General features: G+C 44.8%; 1 pseudogene; it reads right to left on the bottom strand.

The window, feature by feature from the left end:
- Positions 1-5,759: 5,759 nt before the first annotated feature.
- LOC123818001 lies at positions 5,760-13,876 on the bottom strand (annotated as a pseudogene).
- Positions 13,877-18,118: the final 4,242 nt, after the last annotated feature.

The raw sequence follows: 18,118 nt of genomic DNA, 5'->3' as shown, positions 1-18,118 counted from the left end.
GAATGGGACCTTATTGGCATTCTGGTGGATAAACTCCCACCCCTGCACTAGGGTTGGGAAAATGGTCAGTACTCAAGGTCGGGGGGTCAAGGTCATCATGTTTCTAAGTGAATAGATTCATTACTTCAGAGTAACTGAGTCAAAGTGCAACCATTTTCATTTGCATTAAGACAACAATATAAATTAATTTAAAATGTGTTGTTTTATCTGTTTGCTTCTTTCATTTCATAATAGAAAGTACAAGCACTTCACAAATGACACTCATTCAGTGATTTTCATTGGCAAGCCACTCAAACCATTGTCTTTATGAAAAATTATAAGGGAATGGTGTTTAAGTATATCAAATAGGATGTGCTCTCTCCTTACTAAAAATCAGGGATGATGCCCCCCACAACATTTCAGGAGTAGGGATAGACACTGCTGTCACACCCTGGGGCTCCACAGGGCAAAGAAAATGCAGTGGGAATAACCACAGTCCTGGACCCTCCACTGTCTGTGTGTATCATGAAGAAAGACCTGGCGGGGTGGGGGTGAGGCAGGAAGAGAGAAGCTGTCTGGGTCAAGGCTGTGAAAATAGTCAACGTTAGTTATTTTCAACAAGTATCTCAACACTGGAGGAACACAGGAGAACCAGGGTCTGTGCCACGTGAAGGGCCCAGTGAGTATGTGATTGTTTCCTCTGTGTGGATCAATTCAGGGACTCAAAACCTCAAGGAAGAATCCAGCTCCCAGCTCCCCTGGAACACCCTTGATGAATTATGGGGAAAATACAAAATAATGACTTTAAAACATCTGTCTGAAGGCACCAGAAGTGACCAAACACAGGCCAACACTGTAGGGGACTTGGCCCTTAGTCAGGATCCTCTGGTCAAGATAAGGGGCCACACCACTGCCACAATGATAGGGTTTCCCCACCACAGCACACCAGGTCAAAATTAACGGTGACTAGAGGGAAGGCTGGTGGCATCTGGAGGCAGCCAGAGCAGGCAGAAGTTGATGGGGAGGCCCACCAAAACAACAGAGCCACAGAGGGGGTGGGGCTTTAGAAATTCTGCATGTTAAAATTAAAATTCTGCATATTAAAATTTCATATTACATTTATTGATTTGCGATGCTTTCACCACTTCTATTCAACATATTATTGTAAGTCCCAGCCACAGCAATCAGACAAGAAAAAGGAAGAAAAGACATCCAGTTTGGAAAGAAGGAAGCAAAACTGTCATTGTTTGTGGATGACATGATAGTGTACATAGAAAGTCCTATAGAATCCACCAAAAAACTACTTGACCTAATAAGTGAATTAGGCAAAACAATGGAATACAAAATCAATATTCAGAAATCGAAGACATTTTTCACACCAGCAATGAAACATCACAAGCAAAATCAGAGGGAAAAAAATCCCATCTCACATAGCGACAAGAAAAATAAAGTACTTAGGAATAAACCTAACCAAGGAGGTAAAAGACTTGTACTCAAAAAACTACACAACACTGAAGAAAGAAATTAAGGAAGACACAAACAAATGGAAACGTGTACCATGTTCATAGATGGGAAGAATTAACATCATCAAAATGTCCACATTACCCAAAGCAATTTATAGATTCAATGCAATCCTTATTTAAATACCAATGACATATTTCACACATATAGAACAAACATTTCAAAAATGTATATGGAACCATAAGTGACCCCAAATAGCAGCAGCAATTTTGGGAAAAAAGAACAAAGTAGGAGGTATCACAATACCTGATATCAAACTATATTACAAGGCCACAATAATGAAAACAATCTGGTACTGGCATAACATCAGACACATAGATCAATGGAATAGAATAGAGAGCCCAGAAATAAACCCACGTCTCCATGGTCAATTAATATTCAACAACATGAATAGAAGCATAAAATGGAGTAAAAATAGTGTCTTCAACAAATGATGTTGGGAGATCTGGACAGCTACATGCAAAAAATATATGAAACTCGACCACTAACTTAGACCATACACAAAAATAACCTCAAGATGGATAAAGACTTAAGTATAAGCCACAGCACCATGAAATTCCTAGAGGAGAACATAGGCGGGAAAATCTCAGATATCCCACAAAGCAATACTTTCACCTGTATGTCCCCTAGAGCAAGGGATATAAAGGAAAGAATAAAATGAGATTTTGTCAAAATAAAAAGCTTCTGCATGGCTAAAGAAAATATCAGCAAAACGAAAAGGGACCAACTGTATGGAAAAAACATATTTGCAAATGGTACCTTGGACAAGGGTTGATCTCCAAAATATGTAAAGAACTCACACAGCTCCACTGCAGGAAGATAAACAGCACAATTAAAAAATGGGCACAGGACCTGAACAGACACTTCTCCAAGGAGGACATAGAGAGGGCCCAGAGACATGAAAGGATGCTCAGCATCACTAGCCATCAGAGAGATGCAATTACAACCACAATGAGATATCACCTCACACCAGTCAGAATGGTCATCATAAACAAATCAACAAACAACAAGTGCTGGTTGTGAATGTGGATAAAAGGGGACCCCAGTGTGCTTTAGGTGGGAATGCAGACTGGTGCAGCCACTGTGGAAAACAATATGGGATTTACTAAAAAAAACTAAAAATGGATCTGCGTTTTGACCCCGCAATTCCACTGCTAGGACTATGCCCTAAGAATCCTGAAACACCAATTGAAAACAACCTATGCCTCTCCATGTTCATACCAGCTCAATTTACAATAGCCAGGTGCTGGAAGCAGCCTAAGTGTCCATCAGTAAATGAGTGGATCAGAAACTATGGTACATTTACACAGTGGAACTCTATGCAGCAGAGAGAAAGAAGGAGCTCCTACCCATTGCAACAGCATGGATGGAACTGGAGAGCCTTATGCTAAGTGAAATAAGGCAGGTGGTGAAAGATAAATATCATATGTCTCCTATAAGTGAAATCTAATCAACAAAACAAACAAGCAAGAAAAATATAACCAGAGACATTGAAATGAAGAACAAACTGAGAGTAATCAGAGGGAAGGTGAGAGGGGATAATGGGGGGCAGACGGGGAAGGGTTGTCAAGGAACATGTATGAAGGACACGTGGACAAAGCCGAAGAGGTGTAGGATGGAGGGTGGGAGGTGGGGATGGCAGTGGGGGAGGGAAGTAATGGGGGTAAATGGAGAAAATTGTACTTGAACAACAATAAAAACATACTGAAAAAAATAATATTAAAATAAACTTCACAGTTGGTTCATAAAAACAAAGAAACATTGTAAACAGTATTTAAAAGGATCAGAGCTTGTAACTAGGACCAGCTACAAAACACCTTGGAGAAAATTACACCAAAAATAAAAATACTTTAAAATGGAACGGTAGTAAAAGAAATCATTACTTTGGTCATGGACAGTTTTGAGGGAAAATTTTAAAAGGCCAAAATATTTTCCCAGTATATTGAACTTGAGACGTCTCCCATAAAGACATCAAACAATTGTCCATAAAAGGCAAGACCTTTTTAATAATATCAAGGACTAATTGATTTAAAATTTGGAAAATTTCAAGTATTTTTTTCAAATTACAATATGTATTTGAATGCTATGTATAAAGTTTCAACCATAAATGCTGAAAGACCCAACAGAGAGGGAGGACCACACTGACCAGCGTCCACTGGCAACATCCAGCAGAACGTCAGCTTCCCCATGATGCTGACCCCAGAGCACCTGGTTCTCTCCAATCACACTCTCTCTCTAACTTCTGCTCTCTCTAAAATCAATAAACATATCCTCAGGTGACGTATTCAAAAAAAAAAAGTTCTGTATCACTAAGTCCCAGAAAGGTGATTGCTGAAAAATAAATTCTGTATACATTTCCCCTCCCTGCTGAGAACCCAAGCCTGGCTGCCTTGGGTCAGAAAAACAAACAAAAAACAGAAGGCAGAGGTAAATAATGTCCCTTCATTCTCTGAAAGGATGGGCACAGACAAAGCAAACAACAGGACTAAGTAGATTAAATTTTAAAATACTTTCTGTCTCAGTGCTCTAAGGAGCCCCAGTGCCCCAGGAGGCAGCTGGACAGTGTGCGTGTCCAGGGGACCATATGGAGGTACCACCTCGATTGACCTTCTTCCCTTCTCCTCCCAAACTGATTATGCCAGGGGTTTGTTCCATTTCAGATTCCTTATCTCCCATTGTTTACTTTTTTCACTTCCTCCCTTTGATGTTGTCCCCTCCAGACTCCCACGGGCAGTGACCCCGCTCCCAGGGAGCTCTTGGGGTGAATCTGGTGGTCCAGCCCTGCCTGCGCCAGTCTCCATCACATTCCTCCTCTTCCTCCCCTTTCCTCAGGGTAACCCTCTCCCTCCCCTCCCCACCACCTGCCAACCCTGCCCAGCTGTTTTTCTTCAGAGAAGAGGAGAAGTGAGATATAAGACATTTGGCCAAATAATATTGTGTCTTAAAAAATTCCCAAATCTATGAAGAATGTTGTAAACTCAGGGGACAGGGGGATTCAAAATGGTGGTGCAGATATTTTGAAATCTTTTGAATCTCTCAGGTGAGAAGTTGAATTGCTATTTGGCACCAGTCCTACCTGCTGGAAGCATGTGCTTCAGACTGCAGGGGCAGACCCTAATGGTGACCTATCAGGGGCAAAACAATGACGAATGACCCCCAACCCCTTCCCTGTGATGCAGAGAACACAGCGGGACAGCCCATGGTGCCAAGTGTAGGACAGAAGATTGAGCACAGCTGCATAGTCCACGTGCGAATTTACCTTCTACCTGACCTTCCTGTGTAAATGTTTCCGTCTCATCCAAGACACCACAGGGCTCACACCAATTTGATGCTGCTGTGCTTGGGACAAAGTGTTAGTATCTTGACTCATCACTGTGTACCAAGTGCCTGGTGTGCATGAGGGCCTCCCAAAATATTTCTTACCTCACCCTTTGAAGAGTTGGTGAACCTTGGCTCAAGGAACACTTCCGCAGCATGGACAGTCCCAACTCCTTGTTGCTCTTAGAGGAACATTCTGAGCTGCCCCCTCCTGTGTCCCTCTATGCTCTCAGTCATGTGCCACTGTCCTCTGTCTGTCGTGTCCAGGCCCTGCAAACCTGCAATTCAGTTCTCTACCTGGTTCCTCAGTAACAACACATACAGAACTTTCTGTAGCCTTTGGCTTTGTCACTGCAGACTTTGGAAGTCACAGGGATGGGACCCCCAGGTAGCACTGGGCATTATAGGACCAAGCTGATGGTTTTCCTTTTGGAACAGGGAAGGGCTTATCCTACAGCCCAGGAGGGAGAGACATGTCATAAATTATCCCCTCTCACAAAGGCAAAGTGCTTGGTCTCTTTTGGGATGTGAAACCATTTCTTACTGTTATGTTTACTTTTTAAAAAAAGGAACCAGACTGTCCTCTCTCCTTTTTGGCTAGTGGTGACTGGACCTGACCTGCACTGTGGTCCCTTGGTTCATTCCCCAGGCAGATACCGAAGTTCCCTCTGGGCATGTGACCACCAGAACCTGTGGCTAGAACATGGAAATGTGCTTTGGGAGCTCCTAGAAATTACTCATGTAGGAGTCCCCAGGAGAGAAGGGGTAGATTTGCACTACTGTTATCCATACAATAAAGGGATCTCATTTGTAATCAGGAAATCTGCAAAGGTCTCAGAAACCATCTTGAAATTTTACCAAAAAGTAAAATTCTTCCCTGTGTTCTTAGAAGAAATATCAGTGTTTCTTCCTAAGGTAAAAGATTTCGAGTTTTGCACAGATACGAAAGAATAGAAAAGGTTTATTATAGTAACACTAAGGAAAGAATTCAGGCCGTGGGGAGCAATGTGTGGACCACCCTCCCAGCAGGGAGTCATCAAGGTGCGGGGTGATGGTGGTGCGGTGCATCATTTCGTTTCCCAAGGAAAAGAGAGAACTAGTCTTTTAGCAACGTGCTCACGTTGAGGCTGGTCAAAGCACTTCTATAGGAACATCTGAATATTTCGAACGTTCTTGAATCCGTGTCCTTTGCCCTTTCCGTCATTTCACTCTGTTGAGATCTGAGCGATCCATTTTTCAAACAGTTCTTTGTCCTTCAGGGGGCCGATGATAAGGAACAATCTCAGTCCTTGTATTAGGATGTAATGCAACAAATTTATGTTAATGAAGAAAGAATCCTATAAGCATCTCTTTCTAGATTACCTAACCACGTGGGTAAAATAATCACAGAGATCTTAAAGGCAAAAATAAAAAGCAGAAGCCACAGGTAGAGATTCTCTGCCAATCTGGAAAGAATCTGGAGGAGAAATGGTTACTAAGGATAAGTAGAGCAGGCCCGGACTCACCGACTTGTGGTCTCCTGCATTCCTTTACCCCTGCATCTGAGACAAAGTTCAGAAGGTAGGGAGCATCCACACTTTCCCCTGGACTTTTACAGATTGAGAATGTGTCCCTGGTTAACTCAATCAATTGTCAACAGTGAACTTTCCCACCCTCCCTAGTCCTGAGAGCCCGAGGGACAGAAACAGAGAGCTCTGACTTTGGGGGATGAGTAATATAGGGAGGGGGCGGCCAAAATTCATGGGAAATACACATATATTTTCAATGAGCTTAATTTTACTCGAAGAAGAAATGTAACAAAGGACTGGCAAGCTTGAATATTTCACGATGGACTGAAGTATACCACTATTACCCTCCACTTCACCCCTGGCATTTTGCTGCCTGGAAACATACTGCTTTTCCCTCTCTGCCAACACCCACTCCATTTCCGCCTTTCTCCTTTCCCGCTCCAGTTTATCCTCCAGGTTTCTGATTTACTTCTCATACTCCTCTATTATCTGCTTCTTCTCCCTCTCCAGCTCAGCTCTGCACTGCTCTTCTATCACTCGGATCTGCTTCTGAATCTCCTGCTCGGCCCTTTGGTACATCTCGTTAGTGTAGAATCCCCCCTCGTTCTCCATCACCATGCGCTGGACCAGGTCCAGCAGCTGTGCCCTCTGGGCCTCCTGCTCAGCCCCTGTTGCCTTATTGTTGAACAAACAGTGGTGATCCTTGAAATCCTTCCTCAGATCCTGAATGAATTTGGGGGCTTCCTTTATGTAATCACAGAACTCCACGCTGTCCAACTCATCCTTCCGGGTGAATAAGAGAATCATGAATCTCCTAGCTGTCGGACCAAACATTGTCAGCACCTTCTATGCGGCCTCTTGCTCTTCCCTTGAGTACCGGCCCAGTGGGACCACCAGGAGCAGTGCATGATGCCCTGGGGATGTCAGGAGGATGCAACGAGCAATCTCCTTTCGTGTGTCAGCATCCGGCACCTCGGTGTCAAAAAGGCCAGGAGTGTCCATGACCACAATAGCTCTCCCACTCCACGTGCAGCTCCCTTTCTCACAGGCCTTGGTGACGGATTTTGTCGTGATGGTGGACTGAAACGCTTTCTTCCCAAGGATGCTGTTCCCTGTGGCACTTTTTCCGGCTCCAGTCTTACCCACTAAGATTAGTCTCTGTTGTGACTCTCTGGGGTCTTGGTTTCCAAGCCCTGGGACATCAGGAATCAAAAGCCACAGTGTTAGATTGACCTCCAGCATTTCCCCTGCAGGACCCACACCCACCCGTGCCCGTCTCTGTTGCCTGATCAGGTTCTATTCCGTGAGCAACCCCTGCACCCACAGGAGCTCTGAGGAAGCCCTGGGCTGCGTGTTCCTGCTGCGGGACTCAGAGAACTCCGGGCACATCTCCAGAGTCCCTTGGGCTGCTCACTCTGACCTTTGGCAGATAGGGCCCCAGGGGAGGGCACCCATGCATGTAAGTGAGAGCTCTGAGCCACTGTAGGTGCTGTCCCTCCTAAGCCAAAGCAGCAAGTGACACAAAAGGTGACTGTGGGATGTCACAGCAGAACATCCCCTCACCCCCACGTCATAGTCACAAGGGAATTTTTCTTCTTCCCATGAAGAAGCCAGGGAGGGGGTGATTCAGGCCCTCCCTCTTTGCAGGGGTGAGCAGGGCACCTCGGCAGAAAGAAGGAGTGTCCCCTTACATATCACATATGCAGCCCTATTGTCAGGGACTGTGAACCACACAAACACAAAACACCTTCCTTAAAATTATGACTGTGTGTAGAAATTTAATGTCATTTTCCTATTTTAAATTAACATGTTGAAGACTTACAACCAGAAAGTACAGACAGTTCTCTGGAGTTACTGTAAAATCCCTTCACACTTAAATAATAATAATAATAATAATAACAACAACAACAACAACAACAACAACAAAAACAATGACAACTCATGCAGATTAGCACCAGTAGAATTAACTTTCTTAGTCTCCCTTCGTTAGGCCTATGTGCTTCCTGGGAAAGTTGCAGGTTAATGACAGAAACCATAGCCTACCAACTGGAGGATGTTTTCAAAGTAACTGTGCCTTCAGTTAAACACCAAATCATCTGTTTAGCTCTTTCCCCATTTCCCTTCAGTAAATCTGTTTCTCTTTAATGTGCCTTATGGAGGAATGCTTAAGGATTTGGGGAACCCAGCCCAGGACCAGGCAAGACAAGAAACAACCGCACCCGAGCACCTGTCTCTCTGACAAAGACCCTCCAGCACGGCCTTCAGTGAGACAGTGGCCTGTGGCAGGACCCTGTATCACACACAGCCATCGTCTCTGCTCAGAGTCCATGCCCACAGGGTCACACCAATGACATTAGAGACAGGAGTGATGACTGAATTTCCCTTTCAGAGACATCATCACCAACACCCAGGTCCTCAGACCCAAAGTCTAGAAATCTCCCTTGATTCCTCTCTTCCCTTTACTTTCCAGATCCTACCCACTGGAATGTTCCATTCACAATCTGACCGCTTCTCTCCATGTTAAAGACCATCATACCAGCTCAACCTACATCACCATCCATGCCTCAGCTGTCCCCTCACTGGCCTTTTTATTTCCAGTATGCCCCTTCTGTCTATTCTGTAGTATGAATGTTTTTTTTAAATATCCATCAAACAGAAGAGAGATTTGGCAGAAGCCCCATCTCTGGCTTCCACAAGATCAGTAGTGATTCCCCATCTTCCACACACTCTGTCAAGAAGCTGTAGCTCATCCAGGGAGTAGCCAAACCACCCATGGGGGTGAGTTTCCCACATTTGATAACCAGAATCCTGGGAAGAGAGAAGTAAGTTTCCAGAAGCTGAAAACACAGGACACAGGATGGCTACCAACAATGGGAATGTGGGTGGGAGGTGAGAACACTGTGCCGTTAGCATCACAGTAGAAGAATCCACCTAGAGACACCCTGAGGGAGTCAGCTGTCACCACACAGGGAGAGGGAATATCCTGGGAGATGAGACAAAAGACCAGCTCCACCCCGAAGCAGGTTGCCAATGCTGAGGGCACATGGCCATCTATGTGACAGAGTGCTACTGTGGCCACGGACTGTTCCCATCTGGGACATCAGCCTCCTGGGATGTGGATCTGCAGCTCTGCTCACGAATGCTGGGTCTGTTTCCCCACCCCTTGAATCCAGGTGACTCCTTCTGGACAAGAGAGCAACAGAAGTGTGATGCCAGCATGGGTCCTAAATGTGTGGATGTGTAAAGCTGGCTGTGTCATTGTGCCCTGCAGAGCCCTGCAGCTGCCTTGGGAAGAGGCTGGACTTGCCTGCTCAGTGATGAGGGACTAGGCCCACTTATCCCTGTCACCCTGGCCTGCCCAAGAACCTGCTGACTAGCAGACACATCCATGAAGACTGGGATTGAGACATGTCCAATCCCAAATTATCCAGTTGCTGGATCTCGACAGCATCATACGAGGTGAAATAAGTCACATGAAAAAAGGACAAGAGCCATATGATTTCATTCCTGTGTGGGATGTAAAATAGAAAGCCTCAAGTAAAAAAAAAAACAAAACAAACTCATGGACACAGACAACAATGTGGTGTTTACCAGAAGGAAAGGGAGGAGGGGCAAAGTGGAACAGGGTAAACGGGTCAAATCTCTGTTGAGGTTTGGCTTTGGGTTGTGAGTACACAATGCAGTACACGGAAGATGGATGACAGGATTTTACACCTGAACCTTACATAGTGTTATTAACCACTCTCACCCCAATACATTTCATCTAAAAAAATTTATCCAGCTATGCACTGAACTGCCACTTACCACCAGGTGCATGAGCCAGTCTGCCTGAGAAGGGCCCAGCTGGCTCAGACCCAAGAACTGCCAACAAAATGGCTATTTCCAGGCCACTACATTGTGGTGTGGTTTGAAAACCACCACAAATTCAACTGATGAAGTTACTTTGTATAGACAAGGGAGTAAAAGGGGGTTTATGTGGGAAACAGAGTGAGCCAGTCTGGGAATTTGTTGGTTACAGTGAGGCCACCCGGAGCAGGGACCACAGGGACTTGAATTAAATCTCATTTACTCTCACATTCCTCCTTCCCACCCTCACGGGGACTGAAGAGAGGGGCAGAGAAACACACAGACAGGCTAGAGCGAGCCCTCCTGTTGTGTGCACATGTTAGGAGGTAGGAGACAAGATCCCTCATCAAGCCTGGATCGCTCAGGACACTGTAACCTCTTTCTCTGAGCAGTGATGCCACATCAGGAGGGGCCAGGGTGGAGGGTCGAGGGGAAAGAAAGAGCAGAGTTGATGGAGACAAAATGAGAAATGGGTTGGGGGTATTTGGATCTTGCTCAGTTGGGGACTAGGAGACAGGACAGGAGAGCCCCCACCAGGTCCCCTCCTTCAGCCTGGCCTGGGGAGCCCAAGTTCCCTCTCACCATGGCTGGTCTCGGGTTCTCTGATGCTGAAACTCGAGCTGTGCAATGGAGCTGCCATTGTCGTGTGAGTTCCTGTGGGTAAGAAACACAACTCATTTCAGGGAAATGGAGAGTAACTGCAAACTGAACCTCCTACTGCCAGCAGCCCCTTCCTCCCGTAGACTGGCTACTTGATTTCTCCTCCTTCCAAGCACTTCTACTCCACTCCCCTGGTCAGTCTCCTTTTTCTTCCTGCTCTTTCTCTGCACAAACATACAGGCTTCAGGTGCTTCCTCAGCTCGGCTTCTGAGCACCCTTCCCCCGTCCCCTCAGTAACTTGTTGTTCTAACCTCCATTTGAACTTTATCTGTAGCTTAGACCCTCCCCAAAGGTCTGAACTTTCATATCCCACTCCGTTTCTCCACTGGTCAAGTTCATGGGCATCTCACATAAAACTGTCCACGGGAAACCCTTGACCTCCATGCTCTACAGCCAGTACTGCCTTCAGGTCACAGGATCATCCCATTTCTCACCAAACGCCCCTGAAACTTCCCCTCTGTTCAGCAGCTGGCCTCAGCCTTTCAGCATAAGGCTCCTGCAGAGTGGTGGGGTCTCCTACAGCTCATCTCTCCTCACGTTTGCTCATCTGTCCCATCAACTCGACCTCCAAAACATGCAGACGTGTCCCTACTCCCTCCTTCAGGCTGATCCAGGCCACTGGGACTGGTTTCCCTGCCACAGGCCCTAAGGGATCATCTCATCCTCAGTCCTTCTTCACCTCCACAATTTTTAAAAAACTCAACACAGTTTTTAACTAAAACTTGGTTATTTTTCTCCAACGCCTCTCCCCGCAACACTGTCACCACCCACAGTATAGCTGTGCTCACCACTGGCTCTCCCAGTGTTCCCGTGGGTTCCCCTGGAGCACAGATCTCCGTCGGGAGTTCTGCATCTGCTCTCTCTACTCTGCCCTGGTCAGTTGGAAGCTTCGTGACTATGGAACCTCCAGGGGGGCATCCTGTCCAGTACTCCCTTATTATCTGGGACAAGCACATTATTGGACACAGAGTTCTTCACAACACATGTTGTTAAATGAATAAATTGACCAAAACTCCCTCTGCTTATTGATTCCCTCTGACCTTGATGTTCAGCCTACATCTGAGAAAAAGGTGTCCCTTTCCTTATTCATCCATGCTCACTGTCATAGGACCACAGTATTTCATTGTAAATATTTCGTCTCCTCACTGCTTATGCATGTTTGGCAGTGGGCAGAGCCATTAGAAGAACTGGGAGTGGAGGGGACATTGCCTGGGACAGGCTGAAAATGCCAGCTGGGAAGGGCAGGCTCCTCTGACAGGAGCTGTCGAAGACTCACTTGAAACACAGTTAGAAAGACAGATGGTCCTTTGGAAAGAAGATTTAGCTCTTCATGCCTTAAGGATAGGGAATAGAAAAGCCCTTCTTGTAACTTGAGAAGAGGAATCCCAGTATTTTGCAAATCAGCTTTGGCCACAAAGTGGCTGTTGGTCCTGAGTGCTTCTGACACCTCCCAGCGCTTCCCACCCACCAGCTGCCCCCAGAGCTGACTCTGCCCACTCACCTGCTCTGTCCTGAAAAGATTCAAGTTTATATATAATTTCCGTTAAGTGGTGAAGTGCATCACTTATTTGTACAAATATCCTCTGAGCAGCAAACCAGTAAGAGTGGCTAATTTGCAAGTCTCAGCCTTTACAGCAGATCACAGCCCAGAGTCAGTCATCAGAGACAGGAAACAGAAAGCAAGGAGAAACCTGCACTGAGAGCAAGTCTGATGGGAGGTTTAACTCAGATCCCAGGGCAGGGGACTCCGATGCTCCACATCCCACATTTCCCTGACGCTCCCCCCTACACATACACAATCACCCATGTTTCTTTACCTGCAAAATCTGCGTCCTGCTCCTGTCTGTGACTTTGAAGTCTGAGCTGAGTGAGGACAGGGAGGACAAGGAGGAGGAGGAGGAGGAGGAAGTGAGGGGAGGAGCTGTCCAAACTGGCTCCTGTAAGGGGGCTCTGCACAGAAAGGCTCTCATTTCAAATTGGAGGAGAGTCCTGGCTGTTTCCCCTCAGTTCCTTGCAGGGTTTTCTGGGACACCAAAAGTTGGCAGGTTCAATTCCTGGTCAGGGCACATACCTAGACTGCAGGTTCTATTCCAGACTACGGGGACAGTAAATTGATGCTTCTCTCACATGGATATTTATCCCTTCCTAGCTTTCTCTCTTCCTTTCTCTCTCTCTCTAAAAAAAATCAATGAAAACATAACCTTGAGTGATGATTTAAATAAATAGGTCAATAAATAAATAAATTGAAGGAGTAATAAAGATCTTCTCAGACAAGAAAAAGCTACAGGAGTTCATCACCAGCAAACCACAGTTACAAGAAATCAAAAGGGACTTATTTAAGAAGAAACAATCAAAAAACCCAACTCTTACAAATACTCAAATGGTGATAAACATGTACTCATCTAAAATCACTATAGATGTAAATGGATTAAGTGCCCCAAGCTAAAGACATGGTGCAGCTGAGTGGACAAGAAAACAAGACTCATACACACCCTGTCCACAAGAGACCCACCTGAGGATGGAAGGCACACAGAGACAGAAAGTGGAGGGTAGAGGAAGATACTTCATGCAAATGAAAGGGAGCAAAAGAATCATCAACAAAATGAAAAGGCCACCGCCTGAATGGGAAAACAGTTACAAATCACAGAGCTGATAAGAGGCTAATGTCCAAACTTCATAAAGAATTCATACAACTCAGTTGCAAAAAGAAATCAGCAATTCAATTTGAATACATGGGCAGAAATTCTGAATAGACTTTGTATTAAAAAATGACATACAGATGACCAAGAGATCCAAAAAAGATGCTCAACATCGCTAATCACCAGGAAAACGCAAATCAACACCACAGTGAGATATCACTTTACAACCATTAGAATGGTTGGCTGCTACCAAAAAGGCAAAAGTAATGAGCGTTGGTAGGACGTGCAGAAAAAGAGAACTGCTATTCACAGGTAGTGGGAATGCAAGCTGGTGCAGTTACTGTGTATGGAGGTTCCTGAAAAGTTAAAAGTAGCTGCACTGGTCAGCATGGCTCAGCTGGATGGAGCATCTCCTGTAGCAGAGGATTGTGGGTTCCACCTGTAGTCGGGGCACATGCTAATAGGGATTTATCAATGCTTCTCTCTTTTCTTAATGTTCCCCTTCTTCTTTCCCTAAAAACAATAAACACAAATGCCCTCAGGTGATGATTTAAAAAATTAAAGATAGAACTATCATATGATCCAGCATTTCCACTACTGGGTATGTAGCTACAGAAAACAAATATCTCTGCAGCATGACTTACAATAGCCAAGAAATGGAAGGAACCAAAGCATCCATATATGGAGGAATGGATGAGGAAATGGTGATTTACATGGAAGAGTGCTCAGCTATAAAATGCCCCAAATATTTCCATTTGCAATGACATAGATGGATCTCAAGGGCATTTGTTAAGTGAAATTAAGTCAGACTGAGAAACCCAGATACTGTATGATCTCCTATGTGGGATATAAAAGAAACAAACAAACGAAAAACCCAAGCTCAAAGATCCAGAGAGTGGATTGGTGGTTCCCAGAGGTGAGAGGTGATACAAATGGTTGCAAGGGATCAAAAGGTAAAAAATAAAATAAAATAAAATAAAGTAAAATAAAGTAAAATAAAAAACTGAACACACACTGTAACATGAGAAAATATAAGCAACGTAACAGGAAATATCCAAAATTGTTAGAAAAATGTTTACAAAATTGATTATAAAATCTACTAAAGAAGTAATTAATTTTATTTTATGTAAACTAGAATTTAATAAAGCTGGGAAATTGCAGGTCTTTAGGTAAGTTGGACGTGACCAGGAGACTCAGTGGTGGGAGACCAATGGTAAAACAGGCTGCAGGTTGTCACACGGGCTCGTGTCAGTGCCTTTTACATGTGAGTTTGTACCTGTTCCTGTCTAGAGATGGAGTCCATGTACGCACAGTTGTTCATAATTCCCACCCAAGGACATTTCATTGATTTTAGAAAGAGAGGAAGGAGTGTGGTGTAGAGAGAGAGAGAAATCACTGTGAGAGAGGGATTCCATTGGTCACGTCCCGCATACTGCAGAACCAGAAATGCACCCACAATCCTCTGGGGCATGGGATGGCCCTCCAACCAACTGAGAAACCCAGCCTGAGTTGTTGTTCTTTTTTCTCAATTTATTGATTGAGGGAGAGAGAGGCAGAGAAAAAGACAGAGAAACATCGATTGGGTGTTCCATGTACTTACACATCTCCTATGTTACCTGACCAGAGGTAGAAACTGCAACTCAGCACACAGGGAACGTGCTCCAACCAGCTGAGCTCCCTGGGGCTATTTCTGCACCTCTCCAAGGTCAAAGCCTCAAAGGCTTTGCAGTTGTGGTCTCAGCAAGTTTCGATCTTGTAAATACTTCCTGTTTTCTCACAATTTGATATCTTTTCCACCACAAGTCTCACCTTCTCATGCACATAAACAGGTCTGCACCACTGCGGTGGAAATTACGTGGTAAAGAGACCACAGAACTATCTTCACACCCATCATAGCCCAGTCCCAGGAAGCCTGGGGTCAACCACCGCTGTCAGCCCCTCTCTCTGGGTCTTCTCCCAGACTTAGGAGTCTGAGCCTTGAGGATGAGAGGTCTCAACCCATCTCTGGAAGGCAGGCAGAGATGAGGATGAACTGGGGTGACTGTCCAGACACCCCATCCCAGAGAGGCTGAGGCTGAGGTGGCCACAGGGGCTGACCTGAGAGCCCCAGGTGAAGTCAGGGACAGCCTGCAGGCCAACCCCCACTCCCGACATCCACAAAACTGCTGTAAGCATTTGTTCTAAAACAGGAAAAACAATCAGGGAAAGCAGACGTCTGAAAGATACATGGATAACAGAACAATTACCCCTATCAGAGCCAAGAATTCAGGAAACCTTGGGAAGAAACCTAACCAAACAAACAAAAAATAAACTTTCCCATCAGGTATTGAGGTTATTAACCATTCCTCTGAAGTCAACTAAAAATAGTGGAAAATATTACCTATATTTTCTTAAAGGATGCAAGAACCGTCAAGCAAAGGAACTTGCTCAGACGTGGAGCCCAGGGAAGGGGAAACCCAGACCTGTAAGCGAAGGACAGCAGCCCACTGGCTCTCTGAGGAGATTCACCAACTGGGAGAACTTCGACTGTGCATCTCCAACCCCACTGACCTGGGAGCCAAAGGCAAGGGCGGATTCAACAGGGTCTCACAGGGAACTCTGACCATAACCCCCAAAGGGCTAACTCCTCAAAAATGTCAGTGAGCTGCACCTGGTGAGTGCAGGGAGGGTTGAGAAAGAAAAGGCCAGGGTGCACTGCAAACAGGCAGGAGATGCTTATAGAGAAGAAACAGAAGGGAAGACCACAGAGGAAATCGTTAAAGCTGAGGTGGTGGAGCTGAGGAAACACACCAACCCAAAATTCAGACCATCCAACAAATCCCAAAGACAATCAAGAAGAAGGAATTCACACTTTGACACAGAAGACGAAGCTGTAGGACATCAAAGCAAAAAGAATTCCTCAAAGGAGCCAGAAAGACAGACCCATGACCTTCCAGGGGGAGATGCTGGAACTGCACTGACCCCTGCCCAGTAACAGAGCAGCCGGAAACAGAGCTAGCACACCTGCAATGAGCTCAGAGAAGATGACAGCTGACTCAGATCTCCACACTCAGGGGACAGCTGTCAGGAGTCAGGGCAACACATGTGCATTTCAGACAACGAAGGGAAGCACTCCTGCCCCCAGCACGACCTCCCTGGAGGGATTTCTACAGAGTGTGCTGGACACGAGTGGAAAGCAATCCCATCAGTGACTGAGAGGGGAAAACAAAGACTAAGTTAAACTGGCAGGAACAGTGCAAAATAATAGAAACAGCCTCTAGATTCTAAAAGGAAAAAATTAAACAAAATACACAATAATATGTAGATTGGGATGGAGAGTGGGAATGGAATTAAAATGTCCAAGATAATTTGTTGTATAAGAGGAAGATAAAAGGATAGATTAACTTCAGACTTTGATCTGTCAGCAGTGTGTGTTATATTCACTGGGCAGGTACTAAAAAGTGAGGAAAAGTGTGCATAACTTCCAAACTAGTAGAGAAAAGTGCTGACTGTGAAAAAAATCTGAAATTATTAAAATTCAACAAGAGCAAATAAAAATGAATCATGGAACAGGTTGGACAGGTAAAAGTCAAGAAATAAAAATTTTATGTGTCATAATAGATTGGAAATTATAATTATGAGACATGAACCAAAGGTTTCAGTTACACACACACACACACACACACACACACACATTTTTCAGTGCATTGCAAAAGTCATTTTAATCTAAAGCATATAACCAGACAAAGGTTGAGAACAGAAGTTTAGGCAAATACAACAATCAAATTCTAAACCAACAAGAACAAACTACCCAACAAAACTGGCTTCCATTCAATTTGTATGACAGCACATTATGTGTCAGGCGCCGTTCTAAGGACTTGGATATATCAGCAAATAATCACGGGTAAAGATTCTTGGTTTGGATCTTCCAGTGTTCCTGGAAGGGACAGAAAATAAACAATAAGTAATAAGTGTGTAAAGTATAAAATATACAACACATTCATCTGTGTTAGAAGAACAACAGCAAGTATAGTAAGATGGGTGAGGAGCACAGGAGGCACGTGGGACCCCAGCAGTGTGGTGGGGGCACAGCCACAGAGCCCTGCGCACCAGCTCAGACACGGCTTTGCATTTCCACCTGCCGCACTCAGAGCCCTCACTTTGTAAGGGGAGTGATTCAGTCACAGAGAAAATGGGCAAACCTGCACTTAGGGTGACAGGTGCAACACACATTTCTCAGTCCTCACCACAGCAGGCAAGTGAAGATGCAAAAAGGACACAGAAGATTGAAGCAACCAGTTTCATGGCCTTGACCTCATGCACATGTGTACACACTTCATCAAATTCAGTCCCTTGTTTTTAAATACATAGGGAACACTGACCAGTGTTGTTCTCAAGAAATGCTTTCAAATGGTATTGGACTGAAATAACATAGAGCATATTTCTAGTCCACAAGGTAATTAAAAGGTAATAAGTAAAATACCATATGTTAGTCAGTTGGTGGACATAGTTTTATTTATTTATTTATTTATTTATTTATTTATTTATTTATTCACTTATTTACTTATTGCTTATGCCATCATCACAGGTGTCCCAATTTTGCCCTCCACCCAGCTGCCAAACTCCCTCAGGCAATGCCTGGGTCAAATAACCCATGGATCAAATCAG

Source organism: Phyllostomus hastatus, unplaced genomic scaffold (assembly GCF_019186645.2).
Source record: "Phyllostomus hastatus isolate PE091 unplaced genomic scaffold, TTU_PhHast_1.1 phas_contig_244, whole genome shotgun sequence".
In the NCBI taxonomy this organism is placed as follows: Eukaryota; Metazoa; Chordata; class Mammalia; order Chiroptera; family Phyllostomidae; genus Phyllostomus; species Phyllostomus hastatus.
Note: the sequence above shows the minus strand (reverse complement) of the source record. Positions and strands in the feature narration are given on the sequence as shown.